This window comes from Pinus tabuliformis, chromosome 5_2 (genome assembly GCF_031772625.1).
Source record: "Pinus tabuliformis cultivar Carrire ecotype Pingquan chromosome 5_2, CPIR1, whole genome shotgun sequence".
NCBI lineage: Eukaryota > Viridiplantae > Streptophyta > Pinopsida > Pinales > Pinaceae > Pinus > Pinus tabuliformis.
The window spans coordinates 141,865,547-141,886,793 of NC_142306.1; the positions used below are offsets into that span (position 1 = coordinate 141,865,547).

Below are 21,247 nucleotides of genomic sequence, written 5' to 3' on the forward strand. Positions count from 1 at the left end.
GGTCATTTATGGGGTTAGCAGGTTACTACATTAGGTTCATTAGGAACTTATCGTGGATTGAATATCTTATTACATAATTGCAGTGAAAAGGGAAGAAATTTGAATGGACAGAGGAATGTGCAACAAGTTTTGAGGAGTTGAAACAATTGTTGACAAATGCTCTAGTTCTAAAGAGTGTGGATCCGGATAAAGAGTTTGTGGTGTGTGTGTAGATGCTTGTAAGAGAGAACTTGGTGGAGTCCTAATGAAGGAAGGACATGTAGTTTGCTATGAATCAAGGAAAATGAATGAGCACGAGTAGAATTATGTGACACATGATCATGAGTCGGAATCGATCGTCTATTATTTGAAGATGTGGAGACACTATCTTCTTGGCAAGCAGTTCATCTTGATGAGTGATCATAGTGGATTGAGATACCTATTTGACCGACTGAATTTGAATTCTAGGCAAGATAGATGGTTGGGAACTATCAATGATTTTGACTTCGAGATTAGGTACATTAAGGGAAAGGAAAATAAGGTTGTAGATTCCTTTGGCAGAAGAGTGTAGGTAAATCATATAGCAACTATGAGTTCATATGGGACAAATTTATAGGGTCAGATGTTATAGGCATGACAACAAGGTGACAGGTATAAGGAACTTAGGCACATGTTACAATATGATACAGGTGAACAGGATATGGATTATCATCTCACGATAGATGGGTTGATCAGGTTTAGGAACAAGATCTATGTGCCAGACAACAATGAGCTCAAGAATCTTATATTGAGGGAATTTCATGTTAATCCATATTCAGGTCATCTGGGATATCGTAAGACATTGACAATGGTGAAGAAGTTCTACTTGGCTAAATCTGAAGAAGGAAGTGGAAGATTTTGTGGCTAGATGTTTGCATTGTCAATAGGTAAAAGCAAACTGTAAGCATCCAAGTGGTTTACTATAGCCAATTCCAATTCCAGAGTGGAAATGGGAGGTCATTTTTATGGATTTCATCACAGGTTTACCGAGGACATCTAGACATCATGATTCCATCATGGTTGTGGTTGGAATGTTAACAAAGGTAACACACTTCATTCTAGTGAAGTCTAAGTATTCAACTAGTGATGTAGCAAAGGTCTTCATTAAATATATAGTGAGGTTGCATGATGTTCTGGAAGAAAATTGTGTCAGACAGGGATGCTAAGTTCACTTCCATGTTCTAGAAAGAGTTATTTGCAATATGGAGTACAGAGTTAGCCTTTAGCACAACTTATCATCCGCAGACAGATGGAAAAACAAAGATGGTCAATAGGATTTTAGAGGACATGTTGAAAATGTATGTTATGCATCACTGACAGAAGTGGGAAGAGTATCTTACATTGGTAGCGATTGGGTACAATAATGGATATTAGGATTCATTAAGGATGAGTTTGTTTTGGGCACTGTATGGGCAGAGTGTTCTTGCCTTAGAAATAGAAATTCCAATGAATTGCAAGGTTGCTCATGTTGGTTTATGACCTTTGAATGGTCCTTCCATGATGGCCCAGTGCTTGAACTTGAATGTTACAAGTGGGGGGCTTGTATACACTTGAACCACTTCCCAAGCAAAACCTCTGGGAAACAAAGTTCGAAATATATCATGAGAGGACTCGAATATTTCCATGGACGTCTTGTAGTATTTAAATTCCTTGGGAAAATATGTTTAAATGAGTGCATTGTAGCTTCCCATATCGAGGGTCTATTTTCCTGATAACACAGGCCTTATTGCAATTTCACAATTCACAGGGAAAAGCGCATGCCTCTATTATTATTACTTTGTCTCTTCAAACCACACACTAAGGCTAGTGAGGTCTATATGTTAATTACTTGACTCAATATATATATATGAAATATTACCGTTAACACTCATAGAAAAGATGGAAGGATCAATTGATTTGAAATTTTGTATTTTTGTCTTATGAGACAACTCCATCTCCCATGTTTTCACTAACTTCTCAACAATTTCTTTCAAAGAACCTTTTGGCCATACTTGTAGATATGGATCTAATTGCTCAGTGATCTGTAAAATCTCATCAACCTCACAAGCTAATGATAGAAGACAATAAATTTGGATTGTAAAACACAAACCTAAGTTCGACCTTCTTCAAACAACTCATTGACCTGATTGTAAGAGGGTGGAGCTCCATGCCTCCATGTTGTATGCTTCTCCACGTCCCCATACATATGAAGATGTCAAGGATCCAATTCAACTTGTGCCAATGTTGCTATGACAAATTCGTCATGAGATGCTGCAAACATCCTAATTTATAGGTTGGTCAAATAAGAGAAGATGAGATGGGGATGTTTGAGCTCCCATTATTGACACATGCCAAGATTTATAAGCCAAGCAAACTAGAAATAGGGTAGGTTTGTCAACTGGTCCTCTCATGGTTTACACTCTAATCCCTTTCTAAATTGCTTTTTCCTTTACCATGTTGAATCATGGTGAAGTCATCAAAATCATAATTCATTAAATTAGTGTTGTACTCGTTCAAACCCAGGAAATTAATGATTAGATAGATTAAATTTCAATATAAAATTATATCAAATATACTAGTCAAACATTTTGGCTCATTTTTAATTATATTTTTGAGTGTATTTTTCAAAAATATGGTAGATATTTATTAGAATTGTCAGTTTGAATTGAATTGTTAGGGCTTGAAGTGTGTTATAAAACTCCTTCTTCTTTACTAAGAGCTTGTCTTCCTTCGATGTAAGGAAACAAGTTAACAACCCAAGACCCAAAAGCATATGGTATGAGTGAAAGTCTGCCCCATTACAGACCACAATGCGTTGTTCCAGGTATCATGGTTTTCCTTGAATAAAAGTGACAAGTCATCCTGCATTCTCATATAACAACCAAATATGGTTGTCCTCACTACTAGTTTGACAACTGAGTTATGATAAGTTTTTCCACTGGTAGAAAAAAATAAGTTTGAACTGAATTGTGAAATTTGGTAGGGATTTTCGAAAAAATTATATCATTAGATTTCACTTTCTTTCATAATCAATGAAGGTGTACATATTCTACCTCCTTCTAAAGTTTAGGAAATATACATAACCCCACTTTAGGTTTGAATTTATTAGCTCTTAAAATGAAATATGTATTTTTAACCATGAAGCCCATTCAAAGTATATCTTCTCCATATTTTTCTTAAGAATCTCAATTCTAAAAAATATTACTAATATTATATATGATACATCTCATTGATCTTGAAATTAATATTCAAGGTAGATTAAAGGAGAACTACCAAGCATTTTCAAGATGTGAGCTATTCAATTTATCATTACACTAATATCAATGTTGCTTAAAAAAATAAGAAGGAAATGAAAGAGTGAGATAAAGATATATAAAATCGAGAAAGGGAAAAATCATTATGAAAAAGAAAGGGAAAAATCATTATGAAAAACACAAGAATAAAGATTTAATGATGTAGAAAATTGAATGAATAGAATTACAATTCTCAATGTTATAATACTAATTTTAGATTATGTAAACATCCATTTTGTTTTCTATAACTTAATAAAAAACATAAATGTTAGAAATTTTAGCAAGATCAATGCAATTTTTATTCCAATGAAAAAAAATAAACAAAATAAGCATAGTTTTGTGAAAAATAAAGAAACATTATTTCAAACTATTCTTGTTTTTATGAGATTAGTAAATTGTGAAAAAATTATGCTCCAAGTATTAATTGAAGTTTAATATATTTTATATCCTCACCCATTGAATCAAAAGCGTCGGACTTGTTCAAAGGCAGGAGGCAGTTCCTTAACGGTATGAAAATTGACTTTGGATGGGAAAGTGGCTGCTACTATTATTTTATTGACTTCCAGCGGCTCGCCCTCAAGGTAGAGATGTAGATAGATTTAACAGAGTGGATTCCACTCTAAATTTAAAAATGTTCAATTTGGAGATTAGTTCTTGGATTGAAATTCAAACATGGGATTCTGATTGATGGTCAAAGTCAAACATGGATTCTATTTAGTGCTATCAGTGCTTTGCAATGCTCTCGTCATTGCATGGATTGTGATTTGATACAAAATAGAAATGCCATACAGGAATAGAATTTTAAAGGCAGTTTGCACATCACGCTTAAGCTTTTAAATTCGTACTGTGTGCTACATGTCAAAAGTTCTTAAATATGTAAAATAAAATTTCATTTTAAGGTCGATGGGTTGCCTCTGATAATTTGATATAGTGTATCTATAAAATCAATATATATTATAAATTTATATAAAATATTCATTATTTATAAAATTAACAATGGTTTTTAAAGGTACAAAGGTGCATCGAAGGAATAACAAATTTGGAATTCCATTATTTTGAAAAATTAAATCACTAAACATTAAAGCTCTTATTTTTAATAAAGAAAATATTATGTAAAGATGGAAATCGATCTCGTCCAAGTCAACAACTCGTTTCCCGAGCCACATAATGGGTTTGGATGCTCTAATTTCTTCAACGAGTTTTGTGAAGGGTGTTGTCTGGAAAACACAGTATTAAATTGTCCAAGAATGAGGCAGGGGACATGTTTAGAAAGTTCAACCATGACTTTGGCATGGGTCCTTCTATGTGATTATGGGACATGTTCAGTACTTTCAATGAAACAAGACCATCCATGACAGATGGAAGAGGTCCACTTAGGTTATTGTAAGATAAATCGAGGCTTCTAAGCTTATTAACACTGCCTAACTATGGTGGAATCTACCCAGTAAATCTATTTATGCTCAAATTCAATGTAATCAACAGACTTGTAAGGTTACCGAGTGCAGGAAGGATAAGATCTCCCAGTTGGTTTCCTCCAAGATTCAATTCTCGCAGTTGTTGTAACTTGAAGAAGACCTTTGGAATGCTTCCAATCAGTTGGTTCCCCTAGAGAATAAGATGCTCCAGTTTGGTAATGTTTGAGAGCTCAACTGGTACTGAACCATTCAAAAGGTTAAAACCCAAATCAAGGAAATGAAGTTGTTTGCAATTACCTAAAGGGGGCAGAGAACCATCGAGGTGATTTGAGGATAACTTCAGGACTTCTAGATTTGACAACTGCCCAAATTCTCTTGGTATGCTGCCCATCAAATTATTCATCGATAGGTCTATATATCAGAGATTATTAAATTTCCCAGGCTCAAGATGATTTTTCCTTCCAGATGATTGCCACTCAAATTTACCTAAGAAATCATAAAAGGCTTTGAAATAAGAAAATATGGGATAACACCACTGAGATTATTGTTTTTTTTTTTAAATCTAGAAAAATCGGTAACTGGTGAGAGTTATCCTGAATAGACCCAGGATCAAATCTAACTGGTTGCCACTATAAACCTAGGCTATGTGCAACCGCCTGAAAGCCGCACAATAGCAGGAAACTTATGCCTCAACAAGAGCCCAGACGTCCGCTATGGGATCGCCTACTCTTCTAGCCAAGACACAAAAGGTCATATATATATTCAATGAGATTTGAACCCTCATCTCGCGGGTTACATCCCAGAAACTTACCGTTGAACCTCATATCACTGTATAACACCAATGAGATTATTGTTATTAATTATCAATCATTTCAAACTAGGACATTGGCCAATTTTGGGGGGAATAGATCCTTGGAGCAAGTTGTTTCCAATGGAAATAACCTTTAGCTTGCCTAAATTACATACCATTGTCGGCAATGTGACACTGAATCGATTCCATGTTAAGTCAATTTCAATCTACTTGATTTGATTTGCACCTAATGGAGGTGGGATTTCCCCTGGAGTTGGTCATGGTGGAGATCCAATCTTTTAAGATGCTTCAAGTTGCTAACAACTACTGATATGTTTTCCACAAGGTTGTTCTTATACATAAGTACTTCTTCTAGATTCTCTAGCTGTGAAATCTCCACAAGAATGGTTCCATTGAGAGAATTTTCAAATAAGTGAAGCAACCTGAGATTTTGTAATTGACTCAATTCTGATGGTGTAGTCCCCGTGTGATGATTGTATTCAACCTCAATTTTTTCATATTCTTACAGTAGCTAAGTTCTTTGGGGATAGAGCCATTAAGCACATTTTCAGTCAAATGAAACAATTGTAGATTTTTCAAGTGACCCAACTCAAATGCTATCGATCCTTGTAATTGATTTGTATTCAACTTCATCTGTAATCTGTGTACAATTGTGAAGCTCCTTAGGGATGGAGGAAGCATTATTCCCTGCATCCCCAGAAGCACCAGTTTCATTGGCATCCCCATCAACACCAGTTGAATAAGTGTCATCTCCAGCTTCATTAGAACCATATGAGCCAGGCTCAGCAAAAGTAGCCTCAGTTCCAGGATCAGCTCCCAAAGCATTTATAGCAGCACCAGTCGGACCAGCAGGATTCATTAGAATCTCATTCCCAGAATCATTTCAAGCAACACCAGTTCAAACAACATAAATTGAACCAGTGAAACCAGCGTCAATAAAGGGGTCATCATTCCCAAGAGCATTCCCACCATCAGCAATATAACTGGCTTCATTCCCATAAGCACCGGTTGAACCAGAAGATTCACATATTATATCATTCCCATATGCACCAGTTGAACCTGGATTCCCAGGAGCACCAATTGAACCGGCATTTCAAGCAGCCCTATAAGCACCAGTGAAAACGGGATTCCCAGCCTAACCAGTTATTGAACCCACATTATAAGCGGTTGAAGCAGCTTTATTCCCCCCAGCATTACCAGTAGTTGAACCGACAGTCCCAGAAGCACCAGTTGAACCAACATCATAATTCTTTCATGCATAAGGATGCGTAAGCAGGCTCGACTGATAAGGAGAGGAGGCGGAGGTTCCACTTCCATGACTATACGTACTCACCAATCTCATCAAAAACTGTAGGCCCCGCTCACTCAGCCAATGTGGAAATCAATTAATAACTAACCGGTGCTACTTGTTGCCATCATCGCTTACAGTAATTAGTTCACACATGGCACGAAAACCTACCTCCAGGGCAGGGGTATTGATAACTGGTAACACTGGGCTTTCTTTGTGCTATTGGTAAAGATCCAAACTTACTGACTAACTCACTGCCTCCTAACCTGCCTCACCTGACTGACTGACTGACTGACTACCTCCTCTCCAGGGCTGGGGGGTAAGAGAACTGGTAACACAAATATAATAACCTCCAGTTAACGTCGAACTGGTCAAAAATGGAAAACCATCTCCATCCAGGGCACGGGGTATTGCAACAGGTGGGGACAACAACCCTCCTACGCCCAAAAGTGAACGTCGAACTGGGCAAGGGGGAAAGATCACGTCGAACAGTTCACTGAGTATAGGTTCATGCACGTAAGGTTCCCATGAGTAGATCCATCTTTCTATCACTGCCAATAGTTATCACCTCCTGGCTATGAAAACGACCCCTTGGCTATGACCCATCTGTGAATGGACCGGCTTACAATGACCACCACCTCCTGGCTGGCAATGGCGACCTCCTTCCTGGCTCTAGCCCCACCGCTGAGCAAATTTTCGAACGAGTGAAGTAGGCTTAGATGTTTCAACTAATCAAGCTTAGATGGTATCGATCCCTACAGTTGATTTGTATTCAACCCCAATTCTTTTAATTGTGTGCAATTGCTAAGATCTTTAGGAATAGAGCTATTGAGAGAATTTTTGAACAAAGGGAGCAACCCCATATTTTGCAATTGACTCGGCTCAAATGATATCAAATTCTCTAGTTGGTTTGTATTCAACTTCAATTCTATCAACTGCTAACAATGACCAAGTTCTTTAGGGATGGAACCCTTCAACAAATTATTGAACAAGTGAAGCAACTTGAGATTCTGCAACCGACCTAGCTCGGATGGTATTGATCCATTGAGGTTATTTGTATCTAATTTGAAATCTGTCAATTCTGTGCAATTGGAAATTTCTTTAGGGATGGAACTGGTGATGAAATTCTCAGAAAGGGTTAACACATGTAGACTCTGTAGTTGAACCAACGCTAACCATAATGATCGCTCAAGAAAATTTCTATTCAATTCCAAAATTTTCAACTCACTGCACCTGCCTATCTTTGGAGAAATTGCTTTGGACAAGGAATTCTCACCCAAAAGAACAACTTCTGATTCTTTAAAAATCCAAGAAAAGAAGGTATGTGCCTTGTGAGATGGTTTCCTACTATAAGGTTTTCCTTACAAACAAAATTAGAAAGAATCAACAAGACCACCCCAGCATTGCAATGACCTCTTAGACCCCTTATTCCACTTCCTCCCTTCCCCTCCTCTAATTCTCATCCACGATTAGCCACTCTTGTGCACAACTAGGAGTAACTAAGTATTTTGACTATTGTTGCACTTTGTTTGTCCTTAGGGGTAACATCCATTTATGATACTAATGGATATTAAATAACAAGTGGTTTCAATGGATGGATCATGATTTAGTGATAATACAATATTCAGTGAAAGATGCATGTAATGCGTATCCTAATTTGTTATTAATAATAATGTTGGTTGAATATGTATTTTGTTTTGAAAATTACGACTTAGAAAGGGATAAAATAGGTGTATCTTCATTGGTTATTAAAAATATTGAACAACATTGTAGGCTTTAAAATGGTTTATCGGCTTGCAGTTGTCACTGAAGGCGCTCGAATATTTAATTTTAGCCATAGTTACGCCAATAGTAATCACACTTTGGAGCCTTTCCCAATTTGACTTATGATTTTGAGTTTAAAAATATGAAATACTCAATTATAGCCATAGTTACGCCAATAGTAATCACACTCTGTGAAATCTTGTCCAAAAAAGCATAATTAATTTGAAACTTTCTAATTGTCGTGTTTTGCCACATATTAAAAAATTGTTGGATAAAAGAAGAAGAAAGTGAACCTCTACTATTAGTTAAATCTGCCAAACCAAACCTATCTTAAAAACATCTTCGATATAATTATAAATTCTCAAATAATTTGTATTCCTAAATAATTTATAAAATATAATATTATTTATATTAGAGTTATTAAAAATATAGAAAGTTTGAAAGTAAGTTTGTTTGTTTGTTTTTTTTTTTTTTTAAAATTGAATTTGCAGAGTTAACACGTTAAAGCATTTAATATTTAATAGAGAATGGACTTTAATATTTAGTATATATCATAATGTCATATAAAATATTAAGGATTTATAAAATGATGATTTTTTAATTGATTGATAGAGTATTAATGGTATTATAATTATTAATACTATAAAGTTATGAATTTTTTTTAATTTATAAAATGGAAGAGGTTGTCAGTATAAGTATTTTGACTTATAAAAAAGTAAAGGGATTATTTGAAAAGCTTTGATAATTTAACATGCAGACGTTGATGTATAAGATTTTCAATATTTAGTAATGCATTTATCATTCTCAATAGATTTTTATATCTTCAAAATGAGACAAGGAAACATCAAAGATAATATATGGATTATATATTGCCATGAGTTTCATGTATAGATTATAGAATATATAATATGATTATATTTAATAAAACCTTAATATATGGATTATATATATTGCCATGAGTTCCATAGGATAATATATGGATTATATATATTGCCATGAGTTTCATGTATAGATTATAGAATATATAATATAATTATATTTAATAAAGGGTTTTATGTTTGGTAAATTGATAAAGTTGTTTGTCTATATATTAGTTGATGATAATTTTTTATATGTATTTTAAGTAAATATAGTTTTACATTTTGTAAGAATAAAAATATATTAGAATAAAATTGAAGAAGGTTAAAGATAACAATTTTGGAAATTAAAGATAAACAATATAGTTGAAAAAATTTGAAGAGTAGTATTAATTAAGTGAGAATATGAAAACATAATTCATAATTATAACTATAAATACATCTAAAGTACGAAGTTTAATAACTTTGAGGTAAAAATTTATGCATGAATCAAACATGATGATACACAAAGAATTTATGGATGAGGATTTCAAAGGATAAAGTTAAGTTATCATAAAGATATTATTGAGCATGTTAATGAATATGTCTAAATTGAATATATAATTACTATATAGTTGTTATAGACCCTTATTGTTATATAAAGAGACCAATTATATATAGAAATACTCATAAAAATGAATTGATTCAGTATAAAACTTCTGTTATGTGAATTTCTTTTATATAACTTATAACGTTCTATATTTGATATATGAATAAATTTATGTCTACATATATCTAATTCCCTGAAAAAAAAAAAAAAAAAAAAAACCTAATTCATTATATTTATTAACTTTTCTTTATATCTTATCATTCATAAGATTTCAACTCCAAAAATGACGTTCAAGTGGATTGGTAATTGTGTTTCTCCAAATAAACCTTATATACAAGAAACGATTCCATATATCACTTATATATAAGAAAAAATTCCATTCAAGAAAAGATTCTATGTAGTTTTTTTTCCGGGGAAAATAGAGTTCGTAATTTCTATTAAAAAGAAAATAGAGATTACATGTTGTAGATGCCAAAGCATATGCAGTACTGTGGTAAAAAACCACTTACAATAACCAATACTTCTGGGAAGTATGCTGATACAGCCCTCAGACAGGGCCTCCAGAAACAGGGTCAGAAAGTGGGTATGTAAACCCCAACAGGGGTGAAACCCTACCCATACAAGCTAAATAAATAACAGAAAGTATAAACAGTAAATATACGAAGCTCCTATGAAATGAGCAGAAATAGTTCGAAACGGCAGCCAAAAACAGAGGAGAGAGGCACGAAATGGTTGAGAGCAGCCGAGGAAGCCACACCTCCTCCATCCCCTCGACTCTCCACCTACATCCTCAGAACCCAGTGGAAGAAAACCACCCAAAATCCATAGAAGTCAGAAGAGAAGCTATCCAGCAGCAGCCATAGAAAAGCGGCACGAATCGATGTAGCTCAGATCCCTCAACACTCGCCTTGGCTGCTTTGGTAGCGTGCAAAAAACCAAAAAAAACCCACGCATCAGCAAGGGAGTCTCCCGATCAGAGCCGAGGCGGGCCGGTTCCGGGGGCAGAGGCGGCTAGGCCAGCCACCTCGCCCCCATGAAAAAAATCAGGAGGTCCGAAACCCCAGTCCCCGTTCAGCAGGACAGCACAGTGTAGGGCCAAAAACCTAGTTGAAGCCGGCAAGACTGAGGGTCTGGAGGTGCAGAAAGCCGCCGATGAACCAGAGAAAAGACTCCGCCGCCGCGCTGCTTAATACACTAAGAAAAACTCCGGAACACCGCCGATGATGGGCAGAGGTTCGTGCAGACAGCCGCCCCGGGAACACCAGTCGAGGCACGAGTCCCGCAGAGGAAGTTGAAGTTAGACACAGCGCAGGGGAATAGGGGAGCCGAGGCCGAACCAACCGGATCCGCCCACCCGAAGCAGCGTGTCCCTGCACCGAAAACAAAGAAGATGATGGCCGCCCGACGAAGAAGCAAAGGCACCTGATGGCAGCCGGAAGGCCCCCAGGACCCCCACCAGCGGAAGCCCCGCCGCCGCAAACTCAGGCAAATACCAGGGCCGAGGAAACCCTAGGTTCTCCGCCGCGTCGCCTCAGTGCTTGAGCTACTTCCAATGCTAAACCTATACTCATCCTCGGGGACTATCGCTGCCCACGACGGCCTCAAGCTTGATTCAAAAAAGATTCTATGTAGTTAAATTCACCTCTTCCATTAATTCCATCACAAACAGAAGGTGAATAATTTTAAGGCGTTTCAAGGTACATCAACCTCATACATAAATAAGAAGATAAAATTGATGTAAAATTTATATTTTTAATGTAAAATTGATGTTTTGAATGGAAATCAAAATCATGAATATGTGTTATTTTTTTGTGTAATTAAAATTTATACATTTTCCATATAAAATAAAGTATAGGAAAAGGAAAATCATTAATATAAACAAGGGTGATAATTGTATAGTAGCATAGTCTCTACCTCTTTGTACAGAGTTCGAATTTTGTCGTCCTTTGAAAATGTTGTTGTGTTTTATCGTTATTTCAAAACGTTGTATTTTCACAATTGTTTCAATAAGCCACACCTTCGTACTTTGGACAATGAAAGATAAACCCTTAGGTATGCAACTTTGCAACTGTTACAGTAGTTGCCCTAAACCACTGAAGGTATAGAGTAATTTTCCACGTCTTATTTGAAATTCATATTAAGTAGCTGGATTAAATGGAATATTACATATCAAGTAAGTGCATTCGGAACGATTAACGATAGAAACAAATATTCGTTTACAAAAAAAAATGAACAATCAATTACTCTGTGTTCAAAAGCATGTACATAAAAACTTGAAAATGTTGTTATCTTTTCTCATTGGGTGAAATATATTATTTTATTTGTTATGATGTTACCTTATGTGGAAGATTTGTCATTGTGCAGAGTTGCAGAGGTGCAACAGAAACTTTGCACACTGAAAGCTTTCTCCATGCCACTGCACTTCGCATTGGGTAAACTAATGGGGCTACAATATTATCAATGCAATATTGTTCGAGACATGGCACTACATATAGGAAAATTTTTAATCAAATCTATAAATATATAGTTTTGTCTACAACATCTGAGTATTATATGTAGCTTGCTCAATCTCCAAAAATAAAAACGTGCATATACAAACACTTCTATGTCGCAATGAATATGAAGATTATTGGTGCTCTTCTGATGATTGTGCGGAGTGCGGAGGAAGGTGCTTGAATGAACACCTTCCACACCTTTGTAGAAATTATGGTGTCAATTTGCAATTGCTCATGAAGTTTTAATCAAAATCATAAGACACAAACTTACTCTACTACTCCCTGGAAATCTATTCACAATAAAATTTATGTTTTAAGGTCCACACGTTATTTCATTTGATATTTGATATAAGATGGAATCTGATATATATTATAAATTTATATAAAATATTAATTATTTATAAAATTTCTACATAGTTTATTATTTGTATTAGAGTGATTGATAAGATAGGAAGTATGGACTCTTCATTTGATATATATTATAAATTTATATAAAATATTAATTATTTATAAAAATTTTATATAGTTTATAAAATATTATTTGTATTAAAGTGATTAATAAGATAGAAAGTATAAAACGTATTATTTGTATTGCCATTATTGGTGTTAGGCCTCCGGGTGATTGTGCGGCGGGCACCGGGCATGGGCGCACGATGGGTGCACGATGGGCGCGCGACAACCAAGTTTGCAACGAGCTGCGGAGAGGCGCGACACAATTGCGACGTAACCTGCGATGATAGGAAGCACACGAAAAAGGGCTAAGTGTCATGTACGCATATGTTATGTGAACGCACGAAGGTTTATATGCGTTGGACATGGGCATAAAACTTATAACCATGCCGACATGTTAAAATAAGACTTGGGGTTGTTCATACTAATATTTAGAAAGTCGGCCTAAAGTGAGTATGCATGATGGCAAGCGTATAAATAAGGGAGGCTGCACCTCATTTGTGACAAGCAACTTCGCTCATCTCTCATATGCATAGGGGTAAAATACCTGCGCAGTTTTGGAGGAGGATACGCATACCTCATGCGTAGTTCAGTCCAAGTGCGAGGTGGAAGTATCTTGCGGTTTGAGGTGTGAAGGTTCAGTTGTAAGTGCAGGGCTTGGGTGAAGGTTTGAGTGACTCGGGTGAGCACTCCTTCCCGTGCAAGTGTGCACACGGTTGTAGAACAGGTTACTGTTGTATTGTAAATTTGACTAAGTGTAGACTTGGTTTGGCAAGGCACGCTGGTCTATTGTAAACTGATATTTTGATAATATATATTGGTTGGGCAGACTTTCTGGGAGTTGCCCCTCCCTTTATACTTGTTTAATGTTGATGTTCTCGGTTAATTGTATATGGTTAATGATTGAGAATGGACTTCACTAAAGTATAAAGGATAATGCTTTTACTTGGTTTCAAAACATAAAATAAGTATATCCATGTTGGAGTAGGCGTAGTCCACAAATGTTAGTATTGTTAAAAAGAAAGCGTTCGGTGGTGCCGCACCTCGCTACAAGCGGTTGGAAGACTACCACAGGTGTAGGGGCGTGACAGTTGGTATCAGAGCTCGGTCGGAGCTGGTGAGCAAAGGTTGCTCGTGGCAGTGACAAGGGTACTTGCAGGTGAAGGAAGCCGTTTCACACGAAGTGAAACAAGGGTTGGTTCAGGTTGCAGGATACTCGAATGGTCAAGACTAGATCACAAAGGAAGGAGAAGCTGGTCGAGATGGCAGCCGGGTCTCAAGCCGGGTCTAGTCATGATGGCAAGGAAACTACTATGGAGTTCATTGAAAGGGTGTTGGTAAAGGTAGAAGATATGGAGATTTCTTTTGAAGAGAAACTCGATGAACTTCGAACACAAAATGATGAGCTCAAGGCATAAAATGAGTACACTGATCTTATGTATACACAACTTGCGGTGAAGGTCAAAGAGGTTGAGGAAGCAAGGACCAAACTCAAGTACATGAAGCAAACAGGAAGCCTACAAGCATACCAACAAGAGTATTTAAGTGTAGCTCTAGAACTTCATGACATGGCAGAAAAGGACAAGGTGTTCAACTTCATCATGGGATTGAAACCTTGGGCACGCAATGAAGTAAGGAGGCAGAAAATTAACACACTTGAAGAAGCTTTTGCTGTAGTTGATAGGATGGTGGATCACTTTGAGGAGACTTCTGATGACAAGAAGAAGAAGTCTGAAAAGAGAAAAGAGAAGAAGAATGATGGTACTCCAAAATCAGATGATGGTTCAAAGATGAAGAAACCTTTGAAGTGTTGGTTATGTGAAGGACCACACACGGTGAAGAATTGTCCCTTTAAACTAAAGGTGCCTATGGTTGCACAATCTGATGATGAGGGTAATGATGCTTCTGTGGGGATGATGCAGATACTTGGTGCTTCTGCTACTACAGAATTAGTCTCTAAGAGAGACCCGGAAAGAAACAAGTTAGACTATGTTCGAATGAAGATTGGAGATACTAATGTACTCACTATGGTGGATAGTGGGGCTTCTCACAACTTCATGGGAGAAGATACTGCAAGAAGAATTGGGCTGAAGTTTGTACCAGCAAAGGCACAAATGAAGACAGTGAATTCTCATCCTATGGACATTCTTGGTATAGCTGAGAAGGTGGACACTACACTTGGTGAATGGACCGGGAAGGTGGACTTCACTATAGTGCGGATTGATGACTACGAAGCTGTATTGGGGATGGAGTTTATGAAACAATTCGATGCTATGATTGTACCACATTTGAAGAAGCTCTACATTTATGATGGAAGGGAAGATGTACCCATTGGTGTGCCTACCATTGGTGTAACAAGAGCTGATTGTAGTGTAGGAGCAATGCAAATGGAGGATAAGGAGAAGGTGAACAAGCGGTTGTCCACTGTTGAGACAAAGCTTGTGGAGCAGTCATTGCTCATTAGATCACTTTCAGATAGCATCTTGGACTTGACAAGGAGGCTAGAGATAGTGGAAGATGATGATGATGATGATGATGAGGTATATGTAAGGCCGGATGTCCAGAAGGAAGACTGTGTTGCTTATCTACAAAGGATGGAGATTGAGAATCTTGATAGATGGATTGAGTTAATTAGTGAGGGAGAGCCTTCAGGCTCTACTCTCTCTACATCTTCTAAGATGAGTAAGAGGGTGGGCTCATTGTTAGCTGCTCATGGCAGTGAGTCCTCAAGCACATGGAGCAGGTATGATTGATGATGGCACATTGCAGATGATGAAGTGGACTTCATGGACCTGAATGGGGCACATCGAGAGTTGGTTGATGAGATGATCTCTTCACTTTGGAGGAGACACACGCATGGACAACATATTGCAGATGACAATGGTTCTACATATGTTGTAGTGATGTTTGCCTTATGTGGAGGAGACAACATCATGGATGATGGTATGTTGTCGAGGACGACAACGAATTCAGGTGGAGGAGAATGTTAGGCCTCCGGGTGATTGTGCAACGGGAACCGGGCACGGGCGCACGACGGGCGCATGATGGGCGCGCGACAACCAAGTTTGCGATGAGCTGTGGGAGAGGCGCGACACAATTGCGACGTAACCTGCGATGATAGGAAGCACACAAAAAATGGCTAAGTGTCATGTACGCATATGTTATGTGAACGCACGAAGGTTTATATGCGTTGGACGTGGGCATAAAACTTATAACCAAGCCGACATGTTAAAATAAGACTTGGGGCTGTTCATACTAATATTTAGAAAGTCGGCCTATAGTGAATACGCATGATGGAAAGCGTATAAATAAGGGAGGATGCACCTCATTTGTGACAAGCAACTTCGCTCATCTCTCATACGCATAGGGGTAAAATACCTGCGCAGTTTTGGAGGAGGATACGCATACCTCATGCGTAGTTCAGTCCAAGTGCGAGGTGGAAGTATCTTTCGGTTTGAGGTGTGAAGGTTCAATTGTAAGTGCAAGGCTTGGGTGAAGGTTTGAGTGACTCGGGTGAGCACTCCTTCCCGTGCAAGTGTGCACATGGTTGTAGAACAAGTTACTGTTGTATTGTAAATTTGACTAAGTGTAGACTTGGTTCGGCAAGGCACACTGGTCTGTTGTAAACTAATATTTTGATAATATATATTGGTTGGGCAGACTTTCTGGGAGTTTCCCCTCCCTTTATACTTGTTTGATGTTGATGTTCTCGGTTAATTGTATATGGTTAATGATTGAGAATGGACTTCACTAAAGTATAAAGGATAATGCTTTTACTTGGTTGCAAAACATAAACTAAGTATATTCATGTTGGAGTAGGCGTAGTCCACAAATGTTAGTATTGTTAAAAAGAAAGCGTTCGGTGGTGCCGCACCTCACTACAAGCGGTTGGAAGACTACCGCAGGTGTAGGGACGTGACAATTGGTAATATAGAAATTTTGAAAGGTTTTTTTTTTCTTTAATAATATTGGAATGGATTTTCCAAGGTTGACAGGTTAGGCCATTTAATATAGAATGGACTCTATATATCATGATTTTATATAAAATATTAACAATTTACAAAATGGTGAATTTTTAAATGATTTATAAAGTATTTTTTTGTTCAACTTGGTAAGACTCTTATTTTCCATTTTATATGTCCATTATTCAACTTGCAACGGGGAAGGTAGTATAAGATTCGGACCTAAGATCTCTAGTTCGGTAAGATTTCATTCCATGGCCATCGCCACTTGAGCTACCCCGAGCAGATAATGATTTATAAAGTATTATTTGTAAAAAGTTTAAGAATATAGAAATCAAAAAAATATTTTAATATATAAATGAGAAAAAATAATAAATATTAAATATTCTAAATTATATAAAAGTGTATGTATTATTTAAAAATAGAAAATTTTTCTTAATATAAAAAGTATGAAATTTTTTTGAACGATGTGTAAATTTTCACTATTTAATTACACATTCATCATCCCAATAGATTAGTATACCTTCAAAGTGGCATCAGGAAACATCAAAGAGATAATAGATTATATGTGTTAAGTTCAATTACAAAAAAATAAATGGTTTTATAATTAATTTAATGAGGGGTTTTATGTTTTTGTATAAATTGATAAAGTTGTTGTTGGTTCATGTATTTTATTTGATGATAATCTTTTATATGTGTTTTATCAAATAAAATGTTTATATTTTGTGAATACAAAATGAAAATCGAGCAAAATTAAAGAAAGCCAAAGATAAAGATTTTAAAAGATGGAGATAAAGAACATGAAAAACAAGTATTCATTAAGGGAGATTATGAAGATATAACTGATACTTATAATTATAAATATTTCTAATTATAAAATTCAATAAATTTGATGTAAGTGATTAAGAATAAAAATTTATGCATGAATTAAACATAAAGACATAGAGAGAAGTTACTGATGAGGATTTACTTGGAAATAACGCTTTAGAAAATATGTAAGAAATTGGTTTGTTGAGTGAATTGGACAATTGAGATTTTTGTCAACAACAATCCCTCATTTTAAAAATGGTTGGATCTAATTAATACAATAAATACATGATGTGATGTTATTGAATGATTATGTGTAATAGAAAAGATAATTGCTTTGCACAGGCACACATCTTTTTGTTCTTTTTGGTATCAGAGATGATAGCTCTGGGTTAACTCCTTACAGGGAGAGCCCGGGAAAATGTGAGAGGAGTGAATTTAATATTTATTTTTGTGCTATGTGGAACAATGCATTTTAAAGAGTGTATCCTGGCCTTTTTCATGCAGACGATTGTAAATCTCACGCCTGTCTGTCATCAGGTATCCTCACATTAATTGCAGAAGGCCAACGTGATTCCACCTCTCCCTTACGGTTGTCACGTGTACAACCTTTAGTTGCTGCATCTTACTAATTTCTGGAGTTTCAGCAACACGTTTGACTACGTTTCAACCATATGTCACAACGGTTTAACCGAGAGACATCATACATAAAGTTGGTTGGGATGCAACAATCTTGAATGATTTTGCGTGGATGTAATTACGGTTGGCAAGCGAGGAGATCAACTCAATGACACTGTGACCATTTGCAAAGGCTTCACCTTTGGTCAAATCAACAGGAGCTAGTGTACGAGATCCACCACAAGAGCTGTACGCAATAGAGCTAGTGCACGAGGTTATAATTTTACCGTAGTTGTTTATTTAAAAAATGGAGAAATAGTAGTTGAAAAATTCAATGGGTCAAATTTTTATAAATTTTTATACTTGAAAGGGGAAAGTCTAAATGAATTTGATGCATAAAAACCTATGGAGCTTAGTAAAATGATTAGAACCAACGCTTTAAGACCTTAAACAATTAAGTGAATGACAGAAAAGGGAAGAGAGAGCTAAGTCTATTATATGACTATCTTTGTCAGATTCACAATTTCACCTTATAAACTTAGAAAAGTCCTCTTCACAAATATGGGAACAATTAAGATATTTAGGGAAAAGGCCGTGAATGCAAAATTCTCTCAGAAATTGTAGTTATTTAAACTCAAAATGTATGATGGGGTATTATTGTCTACACACACAAATGATTTAAAATCACTCATAAGGCAGTTAGAGGAAATTGGGGAAAAAATAGAAGAAAAAGATGTCAAGGCTATCTTGTTAAACAACTGATCTTTAAATTATGATAATGCTATTTTCACCTTAAGTCAATTTTCCTCTTGATCATTAAATGAAATGATTGCATTACTCTTAGCATAAGAGAAGAGGATGAAATCATGTAACACAGAGGACAACTCACATGATGAGATGACACTATTCTCAAAGGGTAGAGTCAATAAAAACAAGAACTCAGTAGAATGTTTTTATTGTCAAAAACATGGACACACGACATTCAATTGTAAAACTCGTGTCGAGATCTCTTAAATGGAAAATTAAAGGAATCAACCAACATAGCTACCATTGAAGACTTACCAGAGGCCAACCTTGAGGACTTCTTAGATTGTGACAGTGATAATGGATTTAATACAAAGCCTCTCATGCATTTATAAAACAACTATTAGTTCTAGTATTAGTTAGATATTATCAATGTGTGTATGTAAGTGTGTGTGAAGAAAGTCCAGTTGCATAATTGACTGCTGGATAAGCTCTGTACTTAGACAGGTTACCTATATAATTAGAAGTGTGTATTTTGGTGGATACTACTAGGATGGAAACTTGTCCATAGAGATATTCAATATCTCGGTCGTTATTCGGGGTAGTCAAGAAATGTCAATTCTCCACAATTCATCAACTATGGTCAGAGGCGGGTATGTTTCAAATGGAGATAAAGTCGTAGCTCATGTGGTGGTGAAAAAAATGGGAATTATGTTTCAAATGGAGATCAAGTCGTAGCTCATGTGGTGGTGAAAAAAATGGGAATGTCTGCAAGATCTTAGAGTGAATGTAACTGTTGATGAAGACCATATCAAACTAATGGGTGTAATTTGTATAATAATTTAAGCGTTAAAGGGGAGACTTGGAAATAACACTTACTTAGAAAATAGGTCAGATTGGTTTGTTGAGTGAATTAGATAGTTAAGATATTTTCTCAACAACAATCCCTCATCTTAGAAATGGTTGGATGTCATTAATACAATAAATACATGATGTAATTGAATGATTCTATATAATAGAAAAGATAATTGCTTGTGCATGCACACATCTCTCTGTTCTTTTCATTTCATAGCTAAAGTTAAGTTATTATGGAAATATTATTAAACATATTGATGAAAATGACTAAATTGAATATAATTATTATATAGTTGTTATAATCACCAATTATCATATAAAAAAACCAACTATATAATAAAAACATATAAAAATATAAAATTTCCATTTTATATTTTTTTTTTCTATAAACTTATAATATTCTTTATTTGATATATAAATAAATTTTATTACTATATATCTAAATCCCAAAAAATAAAAATAAAACTTATTATATTTTTTAACTCTTTCCTTATATCTTATCATCCATAACATTTTCCTTTTGCAAAATACCCACTCCTTTTGCAAAATACCCACTCCAAAAATGAAGTTAAATTGTTAATTATGATTCCATGTAAATAAATTCACTACTTGAGTAGTTACATCAAGAGAGGGTCGATATATTTATGGATAATTTTAAGGCATGTCAACGTACATCAACCTCATATATAGATAAGTAAATAAATTAACACTATGAATATTTACATACTTTTCATAGGTTTAAAGTTGTTTGCACATGTGAGACCACTAGAGACATCATTGATTTCATTCCTCATTTGCTCTAATTAGATTTACAAGTAACTGAGGCTAGTTTTCTAGATTATATTGTCAAATAATTTTATGTTTATTTAATTTACATGTACATATATTTAAGTGTAACAATTTATTATTAATTTTTATACTTACTAACAATAAGTTATATTGTAATTGTGTTTTAGTAAAAAATAATAATATTTTTTTTTTAATAAAGTTAATCACAAATTATTATATTAAATTGAAAATTTTCAAAATTATTTTTTTTTTTGAATTTTTGAACTTCAGATTTTTTTTTTTGAAATAGACTAATTTATTGAAAAAACAATTTTTATGAAGTTTATTTTGGAATTTATTTCTATGAGATTTATTTTGGAATTTATTTTAAAACTATTAGACAGAAAAATAATATATAAAAATATAAATTTCAAAAAATTATAAAAATAACATCTATACTATATTTATGCCATTTTGTACAATCCTCTTATTATAATATACCATTAAATATATTATTAAATACTTTAAATATAT

At 35.3% G+C, this 21,247-nt stretch overlaps 1 pseudogene; it reads right to left on the reverse strand.

Moving 5' to 3' along the window:
- Window positions 1–1,388: 1,388 nt before the first annotated feature.
- LOC149157911 (pathogen-related protein pseudogene) overlaps window positions 1,389–21,247 on the reverse strand; it is a 37,617-nt pseudogene continuing 17,758 nt past the window's right edge.